This window comes from Triturus cristatus, chromosome 7, assembly GCF_964204655.1.
Source record: "Triturus cristatus chromosome 7, aTriCri1.1, whole genome shotgun sequence".
NCBI classification, from domain to species: domain Eukaryota; kingdom Metazoa; phylum Chordata; class Amphibia; order Caudata; family Salamandridae; genus Triturus; species Triturus cristatus.
The window spans coordinates 1,721,925,759-1,721,944,492 of record NC_140590.1 but is presented as its reverse complement, the minus strand read 5'-3'; the positions used below and the strand labels follow the sequence as shown (position 1 = coordinate 1,721,944,492).

Sequence of the window (18,734 nt, the reverse complement as noted above, 5' to 3'; positions counted from 1 at the left end):
AGGAAAAATGGCAGAGTAGAAAGGAATCACTTAATGGTGCAAGGTTTCGAAAATATCTTGTAGTGTTGGGGAATATTAGTTTTCAAGGCAAATATTCCTGGAAATGATAGCTAACAAAGGAGAAATGTCTCACTATTTGGTCGACTATACATGCAACAGTTTCGTACACAGGCAAACAACTCATCTAAGACCCCTGTCACTTTCTTGAAATATCATCAATCCATCCATCCACCCACCCACCCCTTACAGCGGTGTAGCGAGGAACACAGTAAAATAAATCCTTTTATCTCCTTGGTGTGGCCATGAAAATCATTCTCATTAAGGGAACTGGTGCTTAAAATGGCTTTAATTCATCCCCAAACCGTGTTTCAGCTCCACTGAGACTTGTTGATGCCACACCAAGGCGATTTAAGGATATAAATACTTGGAAAGTGAATTTTCTGCTATTTGGTGTAAATTCATTCAGCCACTTTCAGGAAACCTGCTTTTAAAACAGAGCTCATATGGGCATGAAGGGTCTAATGCTGGTATGGATTTAGAGGTATCAGGACCAATGCTGTCCAGATATGCTCTGATTGGCCAAGTCAAAGTGGTTGGGTGGATCCTAAATGGCTGGCCACAACATGATCATTATATTGTGGCAGCCATTGCAGGGATCAGAGACTTGGCACCCATGGGGGGACTAAACACCCATAGGGGATGGGCACCGAGGATGGCCCCTGTGTGCGGTTGTGCAGCTGCAGGGAGTTGGGGGCACGGTGTAGCCAAAGGGCAGACCCTGTGGAAATCCTTAGAGCGTCTGTACCAGCTGCTTCCAGTGGGTTGGCAAAGGGCCAATCCATCACTGAGCTATGCTGAAGGCTGTGCATAGCAGAGGGATTGGGCACTCATGGGTGGTTGGGAACTGGCTAGGGTTAGGTGCAGAGCCATCTGGTGGCCCTGACCTATTGCCAACCCTTAGTGGCACATAACAAAAGGCTATGTGTAGTGGGCGGGTTGGCTGCAGGTAGCCTGAGGGGGTTCGGCCTATGCTCAACTTTGAATATGAGCAAAAAAACACATGCATCTACTGAAAAAACAATGGTTAAAGTGATATTATAGTTGGGTATGGTAAAAAGATCTAAAATTACGTTGCTATTTAAACAGAAATTCACTGAAAAACACAAGCATTAAAATCACCTTTTAGTTTTGTGTTGAAATCAAATTAGTACTAATGTATAAACACTGAAAAACAAATTTAATTCGCCGGTTGTAGTAAGGCAAACTAATTATAACTTGTGCGCCTATCATTCACTGCTTATGACCTAACATACTACATCACTCATGACATGATAAGTTAAATCATTGATGCCATCACAGATGACATCTCAAATGACATCACTGATGATACTGCTATTCACTTTACTCCGTAAACCCTTACATCATTTTCAAAAAGAAAGTTGTTAGTCAACTAAAGCTTGGCGTTTTCCAGTTTTTTGACAGTTTGAAATATTTGCTCATGTGTGCTGTAGACTGAGCTCCACTTGTGAGAATCGTTTTTAAACATGGACTCTGGCCTCTCCCTATTGCCCCCATGACCCCTCAATTATCATCTTTGAATAATGTACTTGGGAGGCAGCACGTGTTGCCTAGTTCAAAGTCATGGGATACTGAGGCCAGTGTTTATTAAGCACAGCATGAAGTGGCAAAGATGGTAATGAATAGCGGGTAGCCAGAAGTAGCAAATGCTACGCCTGAGGGAGTGTGGTTGCTACCTCCATCAAGTAGCTGGCAATTTGTTAGTTGCTAACCAATCATTTTCTAGGAGGATATAGCTAGGCTCTGGTGAAGTTTCTATATATGCCACAATAATTTGCGTGATTTCAGGAATTTCGCATTACTCTCATTTCGCAAGATTTCAGAAATTACACTATCATATCACATCTCGTAATTATGCATTGTTAGCAGCAAAATGTTACCATACCTACACAGGAAAAATGCAAATGGCCAGAACACGAGCAACTATTGCTCGCACTACTTGTGATTTTATTGCAGTTTTTTTTTACCTCAAAATGAGCCCTCGCAACAAAAATTGATGCACGGACACATTCTATCCTACAATATAGTGCTAAGCAACAGATTCGCATTTCGCGTAATTTCACGAAAGCAAATTATTTGAATTTGGCACACTCCTAGATATAGTTTTAAGGCACTGAGAGAGAAGTGGTTGTGCTACCTATCTAATTTCTGCGTGAGAAGTACACTAGAACTTTTCTTCCTTTTACTCTGGTGTTTTAGCTCTTCACTGTGTTTTCTTCCTGTCTTCCAGGCCTGCTATGGCACACTCTACGATGTTCTTTCCATGCTGTCTGATAATACGTTTCAGGTCTTGGTAGTCACTAAAACATAGTTTTAAGGACCACTTTGGGGTTGGTGTCCATACTTTATTGTCAAACAACCTCTCATTTATTTTTTTGAAGCTGATCAGAAATCGGGGTTGGGGAGGGGAGGTGAGGGGGCATAGAGCTCCTCGTGCCCTGGCCCTGTTGTGGTGCGATCTTCTCTTATGCTACAATTGTAAGCATTTATTTGCATTTTATTATTTTTATGTGTTGCTGTTGAGATTTGTTCCATGCTAGCAAGCAGATGGTGTACACATGTCCTTAAAGTCCTTTGTCCAAGCTCTACAGACATTACAATACTGTGCAACGTCCACGGAAGTTGAGTCAATCAATTTCACAAATTGTAATAGTGCTCCGCTGGGACCCAGATAAAGGTTCATAAGTACTCAGCTCGAAGCCGGGCAAGGGTAACCGATTTAGCCAAATAGTGTGCAGCATAAATATTGAGATTTATTAACACAATAGTGGGCAAAGGGGCAGGGAGTGTATGGTAGAGGATTAAAGAAGCTTGAGTTGGATTTAAGACTATGCAGCCTTGGTATTCAGTCCACTGTCATTTAATTGCACCAGCCGAAGGCTTCTGAGGAGAGCTATGGGCACCTATGCTCATTCTTTGAAATTAAACACTGGGGACAGACAGGGTGTAACAGGGGTTATTCCAAGACACGCAGGCACGATGAGAGGTTGTGAAGTATTACATTTATTCCATCTTCAGTAGGTATCATCCATCCCCAACAGCTCCTAACCAAGGCGGAAGCCGACTGCCATGACAAACCTCACCCAGGCATAAGCCCTTGATTTCTAGCCTGACAGGAATAGGATATTTCAAACCACTTTTCGGGACAACCACCCGTCCTGACACGTTATACTACGCCCTGAAGAAGCCCCAGGCCGGATGGACATGTAAAAGGGGGCGAAACAAGGGTTGGCTGTTTTTCTTTTCTTGTTCCTTTTTGTCAGAAGCTCCTAACAGAGCTACAAAACGTCCACATAAAGAATTTTCACTATGAACCCATCGTATTGGAATTTGTTCTGAAATACCGGATTACCTCTACTTGTCCTGACTTCTTCTTTGGAACTTTATAGTAAATTGGGGGTTAGGGGTCTCCCTCTGTCTTGGACAATTTCCGCTACCATATTTGCTCAATATCAAACAGTCAGTAAGGGATTGGGACCCATCACCCCTCTCCTCGTTGCATTCCTAACCAAGGACTGTCTAACTGTTCCTCCTCACCCTCTATGACCTCATTACATTCCAGCACCAGCGTTACTCTCCAGTGTTAACATCAGCACAAGCGATAACCGAGAGATACCACACACCTTCCCCCTTAACAGCAAAACATTATACAGACTATATACATAAGTTGCATACCACCCAATTTCACTGAAAACCCTAGACACTATAAGAGCATATATTGCATATACGATGAGATTAAAAAATATGAGAAACTTAACATTAGGCACTATAAGGTTATGTTGTTGGATAAATTCCAATTTCTTTTCGGTTTTTTTCCCTTCTACCCCAAAAGGAAATCTTTGAAATGTACAGGTGGCTTAGTGTCCCCAGTAGACTTCCTCAGAGATATTTTAGCAGTGGGTACCCCCACTGCATCCTTACCACTTATATCTTTTCTGAGAAAAACTATCCAATTAAAATTCCAAATGCTAGTGTCCTCCGTCTTAACTGCGTTGGTCAGCAGCTTGTTCACTTTCTGAGAGCTGCGCAAACCACCCGAACCCTTTCACCCATATGGGCCTCTAATTATGACCAAATCACCAATTTTGACAGGTTTGATCTTAACCGACTTTCTAGAGTCATAATTGCTCCTATGTGCCTCAATTTTCCTTGCCTCCTTGGATTTCCTGCTCTAATCCATTTCAAGCCTGCCTGCACTAGATTCCACATCAGTTACCCAAGGAGGAGCCGCTAATGTGTTGGGATGTCTTCCCCTAAACAACTCAAATGGTGATCTCCCTGTGCCCACATGGGGGTAAACTCTATAAGCCTCAACCTTTTTTAGTTCAACGGTCTCTTTCAACACTCAATTGAAATGTTCCACCATGCCATTGGTTTCTGAGTGATATAATGAACACCTCTTATGTTTGATACCACACTTCCCCAGGAATTACTCCATTTACCTTGAAACCAGTTGCACTCCATTGTCATACAACATAACATTGGGTATAACCTCTCTCCCAAACAATTCTTTAAGGAAGGACAGAACGTGTCTCATCTCAATCCTCTTGGATATCCTTAGCTCTGTCCACCTCGAGTACTCATCCATCAGTACCATCACGTAAGACTCACATCCTTCGCCATGTATTGACTCCAAAATGTCCAAAGCAACTTTCTCTCATGGTTTGTTCGGGCGATCATTAATTGCCATGGGCTGTACCTTGGGTTTGACACTTTTCTCGCTAATGACACAAAGAATGAACTCTCTGACCATCCTTTCCACCTGAGTGTCCATTTTCCACCACCAATAAGTAAGCCTGAGCCACTCTTTAGTCCTAGTCCTAGATATGCCCTGATGCCTGCATGTGCTAACACTAAAAGTTCCTGGCTAAGGGAAACTGGCGGTATCAACCTTTTTCCCCTAAACAACAATCCATTACTCTCAGACAGTTCGTCTTTTACATTCCAATACTTCTCACAATCATCTTTTACTTTAGAATGCCACCCATTCCTCAGTAATTGCATAACACTTTGTATTTCTTTGTCCAATAGACATTCATCATGCCACCTTTATTCCTTGAGACCTTGTTAGGTAGGTCGCTCCCCCTCCCCACAGCACCGTCTGTGCGTCCTGTCCCTGCCACAGCTGCCGCTGCTGAGGTAAGTTCTGTGCCCCCTGAGCTGTGCCCCTTTTATTCTCTGTGCCCCCTCGATCTGTGCCCCGTTCTCTCTGTATGCCCCCTCGATCTGTGCCCCGTTTCTTCTGTGCCCCCTCGATCTGTGCCCCATCTGCGCCTGGACCGCGCCCAGCGCCAGGACCCCTGGCCCCCGCGAATGCCACAACGCCCGCCTCTGCTACGACTCCAACACCCTCCACGCATTCAACACCAGATGATCACGCACCTGCTGCCTGACCGCACCGAAGCACACCCAAGGACCCTTCTCCAGCATCCGGGCCGCTAACCCACCTACCAAAGAACCCAACCACCTCAGATGCCTCCTTCTCAACACCCTCTCCGCATGCAAATATGCCGTGGAACTCTGGGACCTACTGGACTCCAACACCCCAGACATCGCCTTCCTGGCGGAGACCTGGCTGAACCCCTCCTCGGCACCCAACATTGCCATAGCCATCCCGGAAGGCTATAAGATCACCCGCAGGGACCACACCAATGGAGTAGGAGGAGGAATCGCCATCGTCCACAGGAACTCTCTCAAAGTCTCAACCAACACCGACGACACCCTCAGTACCGCCGAACACCTGCACTTCCAGATCCACACCGATCCCAACACCACCCTCAGAGGAACCCTCATCTATAGACCCCCCTGGACCACAAGCACAGTTCAGCAACTCCATCACCGACCTCGTCAACACATATACCCTCGCCTCCACGGACTACATCCTCCTCGGGGACCTGAACTTCCACCTCGAGAACAACACCACCACCAACTCCTCCACCCTGATCAATAACCTCGCCAACCTCGGACCCCATCTTCTCCGCAAGCTCCCATGTCTCCTTCAACCACACCATCGAGCTCCACTGGACTGATCACCGCTGCATCCACTTCACCTTCCGGAAACCCACCACGCACCACTGCACCCAACAGATGCCGCGCCGCTGCTGGAGCAAAGTCACCGAAGACCAGCTTTTCACCTCCCTCGCCCGGAACCCACCCGCAGACCCGACCGATACCGCTGCCCGCAACCTCAAACAGTGGATCAACGACTGCACCAACACCCTCGCCCCCTCAAGAACCCCTACAACACCCACACTAGCAAGAAAACAAGCTGGTTCACCGAAGACCTCCAGGCCTCCAAGCGAACCTGCCGAAAACTCGAGAAAACCTGGATCCATGAACGAACACCGGAAACCCACACCGCCGACAAGAACGCCACCCGCAGACACAACCACCTCATCAGATCTGCCAAAAGGACCTCCTTCAAAGACCACCTACACCACAACACACACAAGAGCAGCGAGCTCTTCAACATCGTGAAGGAACTCTCCAATCCAAGCTCCAACACCAACGACATCCCACCTTCACAAGACCTGTGCGACTCGCTGGCCACCTTCTTCCATCACAAGATCGCAGACATCCATGACAGCTTCAACACCGCCACCACCCCGGCAACCACTGAGGCCCCCGTTCCCACGACCACCACCCGCACCAACCGCCTGATCTAATGGACCAACATCAACGACGACGACACCATCAAGATCATGGACACCGTCCACTCTGGATCCCCGGACGACCCCTGCCCACACCACATCTTCAACAAAGCCAGCAGCACCATCGCACGCCGAGATCAACGCCTTACTGAAGAAACCCAAGGCGGACCCCATGGACCTCAAGAACTTCCGATCCATCTCCCTGCTCCCGTTCCCGACGAAGATCATCGAAAAGGCCGTCAACAAACAACTGACCAGCTTCCTCAAGGGGGACAGCATCCTGGACCCGTCCCAGTCCGGGTTCTGCAGCAACCACAGCACCGAAACGGCCCTCATCGCCGCCACCGATGACATCGGGACCCTGCTAGACAACAGAGAAACCACGGCCCTCATCTTCCTGGACCTGTCAGCTGCCTTCGACACGGTCTGCCACCGCACACTACGAACACGCCTCTATGATGCCGGAATCCGAGAGAAAGCCCTGCACTGGACCTCCTCCTTCCTCTCCGGCAGAACACAGAGTGTGCGCCTCCCACCCTTCTGCTCCGAAGCCACCGAGATCACCTGCAGCATACCCCAAGGCTCATCCCTCAGCCCAACATTGTTCAACGTCAACATGGCACCACTCGCCCACATCGCACGACGGCACGACCTCAACATCATCTCCTACACTGATGACACCCAGCTGATCCTCTCCCTCACCAAGGACCCCCACACTGCCAAAACCAACCTCCATGAAGGAATGAAGGCTGTCGCCGACTGGATGAGAATCAGCCGACTGAAGCTGAACTCGGACAAGACGGAGGTCCTCATCCTCGACTCTACCCTCTCCATGACAAGGCAGGTCAACGCCGTCTCTTCCTCCTGCTTCAACACCCTCCACATGCTTCGCAGGATCTTCAAGTTGCTCCCCACCCGAACAAGAAGGACAGTCACCCAGGCCCTCGTCAGCAGTAGACTGGACTACGGAAACGCACTCTACGCAGGAGCCCCGGCCAAACTCCTGAAACGGCTTCAACACATCCAGAACGCCTCCACACACCTGATCCTCGACATCCCTCGCCGCAGCCATATCACACCCCACCTGAGAGACCTACACTGGCTCCCTGTCAACAAGTGGATAACTTTCAAACTCCTCACCCACGCACACAAGGCACTCCACAACACCAGACCAACGTACCTCAACAGCCGACTCAGCCTCTACACCCCCACCCACCAGCTCCGCTCCGCAGACCTCGCCCTCGCCGCCGTCCCCCACATCCAAAGAGTGACCGCCGGTGGCAGATCATTCTCCCAACTCGCCGCCAAGACATGGAACACCCTCTCCATCCACCTACGGCAGACCGAAGACCTTCTGACCTTCAGAAAACTTCTCAAGACCTGGCTCTTTGAACAGTAGCAGCTTCCCCACCCCCCCAGCACCTTGAGACCCTCACGGGTATGTAGTGCGCTTTACAAATGCCATGATTGATTGATTGAGACCATCACACTCATTTCTACACACCCACTCGTTGTCTTTATCACTGGTATCACAGTTGTTTCCCCCACAAGGTTCCACTAATCTCAAAAGTGTGTCTGCTACTTTTTCACACCAGGCAAATACTTTATTTCAAAATTGTACTCCTGTAGCGCAACCACCCATTTTTCGATCTTGCCTGAGACAGCATCAATTCCTTTCTTTTTAAATATCTCACACAAAGGTTTATGAACTGTACAGACTTCAAACTTGCTACCCCACAACAGATTCTTAAGTGTCTTTACTACCCAGTGAACTGCCAGGGCCTCCCTTTCAATGACATAATAACGTAACTCTGCTCCTCGAAGACTTTGTGACAGAAACAGAATCACATTTTCCAAACTACCTGTCTCCTGCTGCAATACGGCACCTAAGCCTTTCATGCTGGCATCTGTGATTAGAGCCGATTTACTAGCAGGATCAAAGCTCCACAGTTTTTGGGGCTCTACCTAATTCCTTTTTAATTTCTTCAAACTCTGCCTCACATGCTTTCGTCCATTCAAAGTCAACTCCTTCACATAACAAATCTTTCAAGTTCACACACAACTCAGCAAATCCTTTAACAAACTTGCTATAGTATTCCACCATTCTTTCTTGTTGATGGGGGTTATTAACTTTTGGATAGCCTCCGCCAGATCCTCTTTGGGTGTCACACCTTCACCTGGGTGACTTAGAAAATCTATGGAGTCTCTTCCTAAACTTGCATTTATCTAGTCGAACTGTTAGATTGAACTGATTTACCTTCTCCAATACCTCTTTCACTCTGCCATCATGCTCATCACTGTTCTTGCCAAAGATGAACACATCTTCTTGGTACATTTGTATGCCCTCAAGACCCTTCAACACCTTTTCAAGGGCCCTTTGAAATACTGAGGCTGCTGAAACCAGGCCAAACGGCAATCTGGCAAACCTATATGTACCAAGTGGTGCTATAAACACAGTGAGGTCCCTGGAGTCTTCAACAAGCCTGATTTGGTGGTCCATCAACTTGAGATCTATGGTTGAAAAAACTTTGTCATCCTTCAACAACATGAGCACAGCAGAGATTTTTGGAAGTGGGTACTTATCTACCAACACCTGGTTGTTCAGCTCTCTTAAGTCCACACATAGACAGAGACTTCCATTCACCTTCGTAGTTGCTACAACCAGAGCCAACCACTGCATCCCCTCTACTTCTTCAATGATTCCATCACTCTTGACCTTCTCCAACTCAGTTCTCATCTCTTCCCTCACTGCAAACGGAACACCACGTGCCTTACTAGAAAATGGTTTAGCCTCACTGACCAGACATATGCGGTGAACATAATCCCAGAGAGACCCACGCTCTTGAGCAAAAGCGTCATCATAAACTTCTTGTACATTCACCTCCTTCACCTGAAAACCCTCTTACAACAATATGGGGGGATTACTGTTAGGATCTAGAATCACCCCAAGATCTCTCTGGTGAAACCAACTCAGAATGGTGTCTCCCTTTCTGTGATATGTCAACTATTATGGTGGTGTATCTCTCCATGTACTCCAGCAATCCCCAAACATAACCAAACAGCTTAATATGTTCCCCACCATATGCATATGCTCTAATGTCAAGTCTCATGACCTTGACCTTGTATTTAAGTTCTTTAAGATAAAACTCCTTAGACACTATAGTACTTTTTGCTCCCAAATCAAACAATACTTTTGTTCTTCCAACCTCAACTCTCACTTCATCTAGTTGACCTTTGTTCCCACACCCTGACACTTGCAAAACAATCTGACCACAGTCAAAATCTTTCTTCTCATCACTGTCGCTGCTACATCCATCTTTGACTTCAGTCAGTTTCCCTTTGTGTGTTTTAGTCATACAGACAGCAGAAACATTTTCCGTTCTGTTACAGTTCGAATAAACAGCTTTAGTTGCAGGACACTTTATATAATTCACTAAATGACCCAGCTTGCCACACCTATAACATTTAGGTGGTAGGTATTTTTCCTCTCTACTTTATAATATGCTTCCTTCCTTTTGTCTTTTTCCTTTCCTGAATATTTCACCATGCAAACTGTGTCACCTTTTGTTTCTTCTTTCGTGATAACCTCTACACATTTAAGAGTGTGCTCTATTTGTTTTGCAATCAATAGGACTTTGTCTAAGGATGCGTCATCCTTCTGCCACAAATCATCCCTCACCCTTTCCATACTACACCCAAGCATAAACTGATCTCTTATTCTTTCTTCAATCAAAGCACCAAACTTGCACCAGGATGCTAGTTTCGTTAAAGCAGTGACATCATTTTCTCTTTTTGAGTTCTGGGACCAAAGTGGTAGTGTTCCAAAATAGTGCTAACCTTTGGTAAGTAATGCCTATCCCATTTCGCAATGCAAATGTCACACTCATTCAAATCCTCTCCCATAATGTCAGGAAGGTGGTTGAATGCCTCTTGACCCTCTGAGCGTACACAGTGCAGTAGAAGAGCCATTTTACTCTCTGCACTCAAAGAAGTTCCACAAATGTTCACATATTTTTCAAATACCTTTCTCCATTTTTTCCACGGAATAGGTTGTTAAAAAAAAATGGAGTGGGAACATTCTGATTTTTTTTTCTAAAGTCACCTAAAATAATAATTTACAAAAATAGAATAAACAAATCTAATGAGTGATGAATAGAAGAAAATTAGAGCACATCACATAAAATATAAATTGCACATATTTAGACAATACCACAGTCACAAAATGAATGCAAGTTCCATTGGTGCAATTGACAGCAAGAGCACTTGAGTAGTAAGTTAGCTGCTATGTGAAGCAAAACCATCAAACAAGGAAACTTATGTGTGTGTCACTGACACACGGCAAAGCTTTACTCTCCAAATACATTAAACAAATACATTAAACATGTATTTTGCCATTGCTTAAATAAGTACAGCCTAGTGTGAGGCAAGTACGCAGAAAGGTGCTATGTGAAGTAAGAGTAGCAAAGAAAGAAAACTAGTGTGTGTGTCACTGACACACAATGATGGGTTGCTCACCAAAGTGGCTGATAAAATAATGTCCTCTGTATCACTGCTCTATGGATACACCCCCCTCGAAGTAAGTGTGCGAATCACTGTTTGTGTGCTAAATGCCGCACTGAATCTTGTCACCACAGTTGCCGGTAAAGTAAAGTTTGCCGTATAGTGTGTGTATCACAGCTTGGTGAATACACATCTGAAGTAAGTGTGCGGGTCACTGCTGGCGTGCTGAGTGCTGTCCTGGATCCCAGTGACCCAACCCAAAATGGCGTTCACGTTAAGTGTTTGGCATGCGTGAGACGCCTCGACGTCGGTGTGCAGGGAACCAAGGGAAACGCTGGAAGACGTAACCCTGTTTGAAAGATGTTTCTTCAGCGCGCGAGGAAGAGGTGTCCATGTGCAGCGGTATATAGATTTACACCCTTTGGTGCACGAGGTGAGGTGATCTTTGTCCGTGCGCTCCAGGCTCACAGTCATGTACTAATTACATGCTTCGGAACCAGGAATAAAGCACCAATCCTTGTGATTTGCGATCCCGGGCAAAGCTATCTTAGATAGTTAAGAGGTAGTGTCCAGAAGAAGGCAGCATGCAGTATAGTCCCCAGTAACAAGAAGCAGGCAGTAGACACACGGCCACATAGAAAATCCACGATTTTCCCTGATGTAGAAGTTGAGGAGAGCATCCAAAAACTCACTAGTCATGTGAATCTAATGAATGGAATGTTGAGACCCTTATCAAAATACAGTGAGATCCGAATCCATACAGTGAAATCCAACCACTCGCTCGTCACCAATTTAACAGGGGTTATTCCAAGACACGAAGACATGATGAGACACTCTATAACCTCATTAAATTCCATCACCAGGGTTACTCTCAATTGCTTACACCAGCACAAGAGATAACCTAGAAATTCCACACAGGGAGTTCTGCAGAAATGACAGGGTATGAGAACAACAGGAGATAAGAAATCGAAAGTCAACAAAAGCACCCAAACGAGGAACAGACTGCAAGCACACGAATGAGGAACAGGCTGCAGCCCAAGAAATGAGGTTGAAGAATGTATAAAATGGGGAGCATGGATTCGATGCCACCTAAGATGGCCGCCTAGTAAGGGAGGTCCGCCGCGCCATAGTACGACCATGGCTTTTTGGTGTCCCTTCACGCCATTATGACAGACACGTTTTGGCAGAGAGGAAGGAGGTGAGAACTGGCCTGAAGTGGTGCCATTTGAAATTAGGTGTGGCGCTCATTTAGGTCTTCTTTCGGTGTCGCAGATGCCACCTCAGCAGCAGCCACCATTTTGAGTGCTGCATTCAAATAAGAATAAGGAGAATGGAGGCACGCTCTACCTTTTACAGACTGTAGAAGTCTCTTTGAAATTGCTTTATTTCTTCTTCAACTTTTCTTTTTGTGCACTGAAATCACAGAAAGCTAGTTTAAATCTTACACCTGACATACTCAGCTGGAAATGGTGCATGATACATAAAAGCAAAGAGAGGTGAATTTTCGTGCTGTGCAAACCGGTCCCAGGATCCTTGTTTCTGGTTCGGGGAAGATCTGGTCTAGCAGTTAGGGCTGGACTGTTCCCATGAGGTAGGGTCAAGACTGATTTGGATATGGCTGAGTCTAAACTGGAACAGCGTGGCATGCAAACAAATTATGGATTTAACCCAGATCTGTGACTGGGGTGAATGTTTGATTAATTCAGCATTCGGTCCGTCATCATGTGCAAATTGTAGTAACAGATATACCTCACTGGAGGGCGTTATCACAAACTACATACAAGTGAACACAACCAGTCTAACCAGAAACTAAGCGCGTGATAAAGGTTTAAGAGTTTGAGGACATTATTATTAATCAGTAAAATGGAGAAATGATAAGGAGCTCCTAACATAGCCTGCAAATGTCCCAAGCAAAATACCTAAACAAGCTGAAGAAGTTTCTTAACATAAGATATAATCTGGATATACTGTACCTTTTAGGCTAGTTTTTGGTTTTGATTCCTGATGCCTATGTCGAATTGAAGCTTTTTGGAGGTTTTGTGTGGCACTTCACTTGTCCTAGCTTGGTCTGAGTAACACCAGAGACATCATCAACTTCTGACAAGTTGTATATGTTGTTTACAGGAAGGCTATGGAAACCACAGTTTGTTTTTACCCCTAAGATGCATTCCACTGCTGGTTTGTGTGCTGGTCCTGTTTCAAAAGCACTCTCAGAAGTCCATTTGCTTTCTTCTGGTGAAATGACAAATTCCGCCACTGTCCGAGGTGTCTCCCTTCAGACTGCTGGAAGCAAAACATTATTGCCCTCTTTTGCATCTAAGAGGTTGAAGCAAGATCCCCCTTCACCTGAAAAGTCTGTGTCCCCTAGATGTTGCTGGAGGAACTTTGTGAATTACGTCCTTTTGTAGAAGAGACTAAAAATAGAATACAACATCTGGATGATAGGAGGTATTCAATGGAGAATCGGGTATCTACGATGATACAACATATTTTGTATCTGCGTGAGGAAACTCACAAAATTCATTCTTTGAAACATGAGGTGCGTAGGCTCCAACAGCACACAGAAGATTTGGAAAACAGGAATCAACGGAATAACCTCTTTATTTATGGCTCACGTGAGGCTTTGGAAGGGGGATGATCCTGTCTCCTTTTTTACCTCCTACCTCCCGAAAATGTTAGCTATGCCTTCTTCAACCTCGATTAACATCCAGGGGGCTTATAGGCTTGGGCCTCGTCCTTCTTTGTCTGCGTCTTCTGCTACACCCAGAGGTGTCATTATCCTTTTTTTGAAATGTACAGACTTGCTGGCAGTGCTTTCTGCAGCTAAAGCAAAGCGTCAAGTTACTTGGTTAGGTCAAAGAGTCTTCATGTCTCCAATGTTACTGCAGCAAGACGAAAGGAATTTCATAATCTTCGTGCTCCCCTACGTTCTCCAGATATGGTCTTTTTCACCCCTGAATTTTTAAAGTGACTTTTCAGAATAATACTACGACGTTTGAAGATGCAGCAGAACTTAAGACATGTATACAGTCGCATAATTTGGTTAATATGGATACTGCTGGTCCTTCTAGTGGTTGATTTTCTTGTTTCTTTTTTTTATCTGTATTCTCCTCAGCTGGTTTGAAATGTAATGTTTGACTTAATACATTTAAATCATATTTTTGTGGTGTTAGTTATGCTTTATAAGATGTCTTATGATGTTCTTTTTGTCTCTTTGAAGATTCGTCTTATGTATTTGTGTTAATTTGGTCCATCATTTTAAGTGTTTTTAGTCCTGGCATAGCTTGGAATCCTCTCCCCTTGGGCGTGTCATGTGTTGTCGCCACTCCTTTTCTTTTCCCTTCCTTACTTCCTCAGGTATATTACTTCAGCTATCCCTTTGGGATATGTACTGTCTCTTTATTTGGATTTCCTTTCTTCCTTTTCGCACTTCCCTTTTGTCTCCCCTAGTCTTCCTTAATCTCTTTTTATTATTCTTCTCTCTTTCATATCCATTTGTCCATTTTCCATTCCTTTTGCTCTTCTCTGTATTTTCTTTTCTAGGTTAATGATCTCAAGCAATGCTACCTTTGTCTTACTTTTTATAATTCCGTATAATAACATGAAATATTAAAGGATCTATAAATCCAGTTAAAAGACAGAGCATATTATCCCATTTGGGGAAATCTAATCCAGATCTAGTTCTTCAGCAAGAAACCTACCTCATGGAATTGGAAGCTTTCAAACTCAAACGTGGCTGAGTGGGGAATGTGTTTGTTCCCCCGTCACTAAATAAATAGAATGGGGTTGGTATATTGTGTAGGAAATCTCTCAATTGTACTCTTATTTCACAGGAAATGGATGATGAATGTAAATGGATTATTGTTACCTGTCTTATAGATAATATTCTTCTTACAGTGTTAAATGTGTGTGCCCCTACGATTCTTGATTTCACATTTTGGCCTTCTATTGCTAGGAAATGTACACAATATCATGACTCATATTTTATTTCGGTGATGATTGCAATCAGGTTATGGATGCCTTTTTCGACAGATGTTCTTTGGCCCAATTTTTAAGTCACAGAGTCGATAAACAGTTCTGTATGGCCATCACACAGGTTGTCTCATTAGATTCATGCAGGCTCTTTAATCCTACTGTGCGGGAGTATACTTATTGTTCACCCTCTCATGGTAAACTTTCACGTTTAGATCACAATTTAAATCTAAATCTCTCTCGCAGCATATCACACAATCATATATTTCCCCAAATGTCCTCTCTGACCATGCTATGGTTATTACTGACTTGGATTTGACTCTCCCTTATCTCTCTTTGCATAGGTGGAGGTTTAATAAATCTCTCTTACGAGATGCTCATTTCTATTGTTCTTTTGTTTCTTTCACCTCTGAATTGTTTGCGCCTAATTATAACGCTTCTGTTTATCCTCCCTAGTTATGGGATACATTTAAAGCATCTGCGAGGGATTTTATCTTGCGTTATGTTTCTAGTACTAAGCGAAATTGTGCTAAGGAACACACAGCACTAGTATCTTCCACAAAATCTTTGGAACAAAAGTACTTTTCCTCTAAAGTGTAGTCAGATCTTCATACTTTAATTCAGGCAAAACTAAAATGTAACTCTATTTCTACCAATGAGGCTAATTGTATTCTTCTTAGACAGAATGCACGTTATTATGGTGAGAAAAACAAAGGCTGTTAGCAAATTATGTGAAAGATAGGAAAGAACGGCGAGTTATTGACTCAGTGATTGATACTCAAGGTAGATCTATTACTAATCATAATGATATTAGAAGAGTTTTTTAAATTTTATAAATCTGTGTATACTCTAGTAGCACCGGCTTAGTCCTCCACTATTGTAAATTATTTGAGTCAAGTCTCCCATACCATTCCTCCAGATTTTGATTTTCAAACCTTAGAGAAGGATCTTACCGCTGAGGAAATTTCCTGTGCATTGCAAAAGTTAAAACTGGGGGAATCCCCTGGACCTGATAGTTTTACAGTGGCCTTTTTTCTTCATTTCTCAAATATTCTTGTTCCTTACTTATTTCACCTGTTTAGCTGTTTTGTTGATCCTGCTTCCATATCTTGTACATTTAAGGAAGCTATTGTATGTTTAATTCATAAAGAGTGTAAAGATCCCCAGGGTTGTAAAATTATAGACCCATCTCATCGTTAAATGTGATTTATAAGATCTTTGATACATTGCTTGCTCTTCGTTTGGAGTCCTCTCTCCCGTGCCTCATTGGAAAAGAGCAATCAGGATTTATTAAGAGTAGATTTATCTCTGATAATGCTTTTTTACTGTTCAATGTTCTCAGCAGAGCCCTTCTGTTTAAATCCTCACTTGCGGCCATAACAATAGATGCTGAGAAGACCTCTGGCAGGTTCAGTTGGGAGTTTATGCTTAAATACTTAGCTTGGCATGGTTTTGGCCCTATATTTATTGTTTATGTATCCCTTTTCTATCACTCTCCTAAAACCTCTATTGTGGTTAATGGTAAAGTTTCTTCATATTTCTCTCTTTACAGAGGAGTAAGGCAAGGTTGTCCAGTTTCCCTCTTATTGTTTGTACTGGCGCTGGAACATTTGCTTTACCAAAATCATCTTAATCCGTTGATCTCTGGCTTTCCATATGGTGATCAACACTTGAAATTTGCTGCTTATGCAGATGATATTCTTTTGTTGATTTAATCTCTGGAAAGTTCTTTGTCTTCTCTTTTGATGGAGATTTCTCTTTTCTCTGAGGTATCGGGCTACAAGGAGAATAAAGATAAAATGGAAATTCTTCCCCTCAATTAATTGACTTTCAGCAATCCCTATTGTATGACTTGCTTTCAGTAGCCAGTTTCTGCCAAAATCAAATATTCAGGTATATGGGTGACAATCTCTTTCGCGAATACAATTAGGGTTATCTTAATGTAAAGGTTGGAAATCTGGTTTCTTCCTGGAATCCCTTATTTCTTTCTTGGAGGGGTCGCTTAGATGTGATTAAGATGATTGTCTCCCCTATTTTCATATATATTCTTTCTATGTTACCTTTTCATATATATAAATCCTTTTTAAGAGGTTTAACTCATTGCTTCTTTCTTTCTTGTGGCACAAAAAGAAATTGTGAGTAGCTCTTTCTGTAGAAACCCAAAGCTGTTGGGGGTCTATCTTTTCTGACTTTTATTATTATCATAGAGCATATACTGTACAACAAGTTAGTTTTTGGACCTCTAATGTAATTTCACCCCTTGCTCCTCTGTGGTTGGATCTTGAAAGGGCTTTTGTTAAGCCCTTCTCTTTTAAGGAGGTTTTGTCCTTTTCTTCTACAAATTTTGCAAAAGTTATCATTGTCCCGTCTTTCTATTCTCGTTTCTATCATTGACGAATGTGGTGCTTGATAAATGCTTTTCCCTTCCAAATATTTAATCCAGCGTAGTCCCTGTCTCTTCCAGATTTACTGAGTTTCTGCTAACTAGTCCTAATGCAGCAACAATTCACAAATGTCTTTCATTGATGAACCCTACTCAAGCCAAATCCAAGATCGAACTTTTATGGGAAAGAGATTTGGGGGTCAGCTGGCAAGTGGCATTTTGGAATACAATTTGGACCCATATTTATCAAATTTCTTGATCAGCTAGTATTGCTCAATGTCTTTTTTTCATTTATCATAGATTATATTATACCCCTACACAATGCACCAGGTTTCCTCAGGTATTTCTCCGAAGTGCTGGTCTTCTGACTTTCATCAAGCAGATCTTATACATATGATATTTAGGTGCCCTGGTACCCTTTACTTTTATTGTAGGATATGAGCACAAATTCAAAACATTTTTAATATACACCACCCTTTTAATGTGCTTCATTTATTTTTGGGTACATTGTTTCAATCTATTCTTCCTTCATTTTCAAGTGATAAATTATTGGATATTCCATTAGCGATTGCCTTTCAACAAGTTATTTTTAACTGGAAATCCTCAGCTAAATTATCATATAAGGTGTGGTAGGTTTCTGTGTGTTCGCATAATAAATTGAATACCATGTATATGATGCAATGTTCTTCCTCTCCTAATCTCCTGAGGTTATGGTTGCTGCTTACTGTATTTCCTACATTGTCTGACAATTTTGATCCCCCATAAATCTTTTATTCTCTTTCCTACTTTTAAGTTTGAAAGGATTGTTGTAGTTTTTGTATGTACATTGTAGTGATAATTATGATTCATGGTAAAGGATATATATTCTTCATGTTTCTCTATTTATATCTAGATATTTCCCCTATTTTACTCCCTGTCCCTTCCCTTCCCTTCTAATTGTTTCTTTTTTTTCCTTTTCCCCCTTTCCACCTCCCATTTTTCCCAAAATTTATAAAGACTTTAGTAATTTATACAGAGTTTATTGCAGATTTTTGCCTGATATCTTGTTATTTTCTTAGACAATATTATATATTGTTGGATTCAATAAAATCTTCAATAAAATCTTTTGAACACAAAGAATTTATATGATGAAAGAAGAAACATAAGGAAGA

The 18,734-nt window shown here is 43.2% G+C and overlaps 1 protein-coding gene across 2 annotated transcripts in view; it reads right to left on the bottom strand.

The window, feature by feature from the left end:
* Positions 1-18,734, bottom strand: part of LOC146812894 (killer cell lectin-like receptor subfamily B member 1B allele A) — a 237,375-nt gene that overhangs the window by 63,672 nt on the left and 154,969 nt on the right. The window lies entirely within an intron of this gene.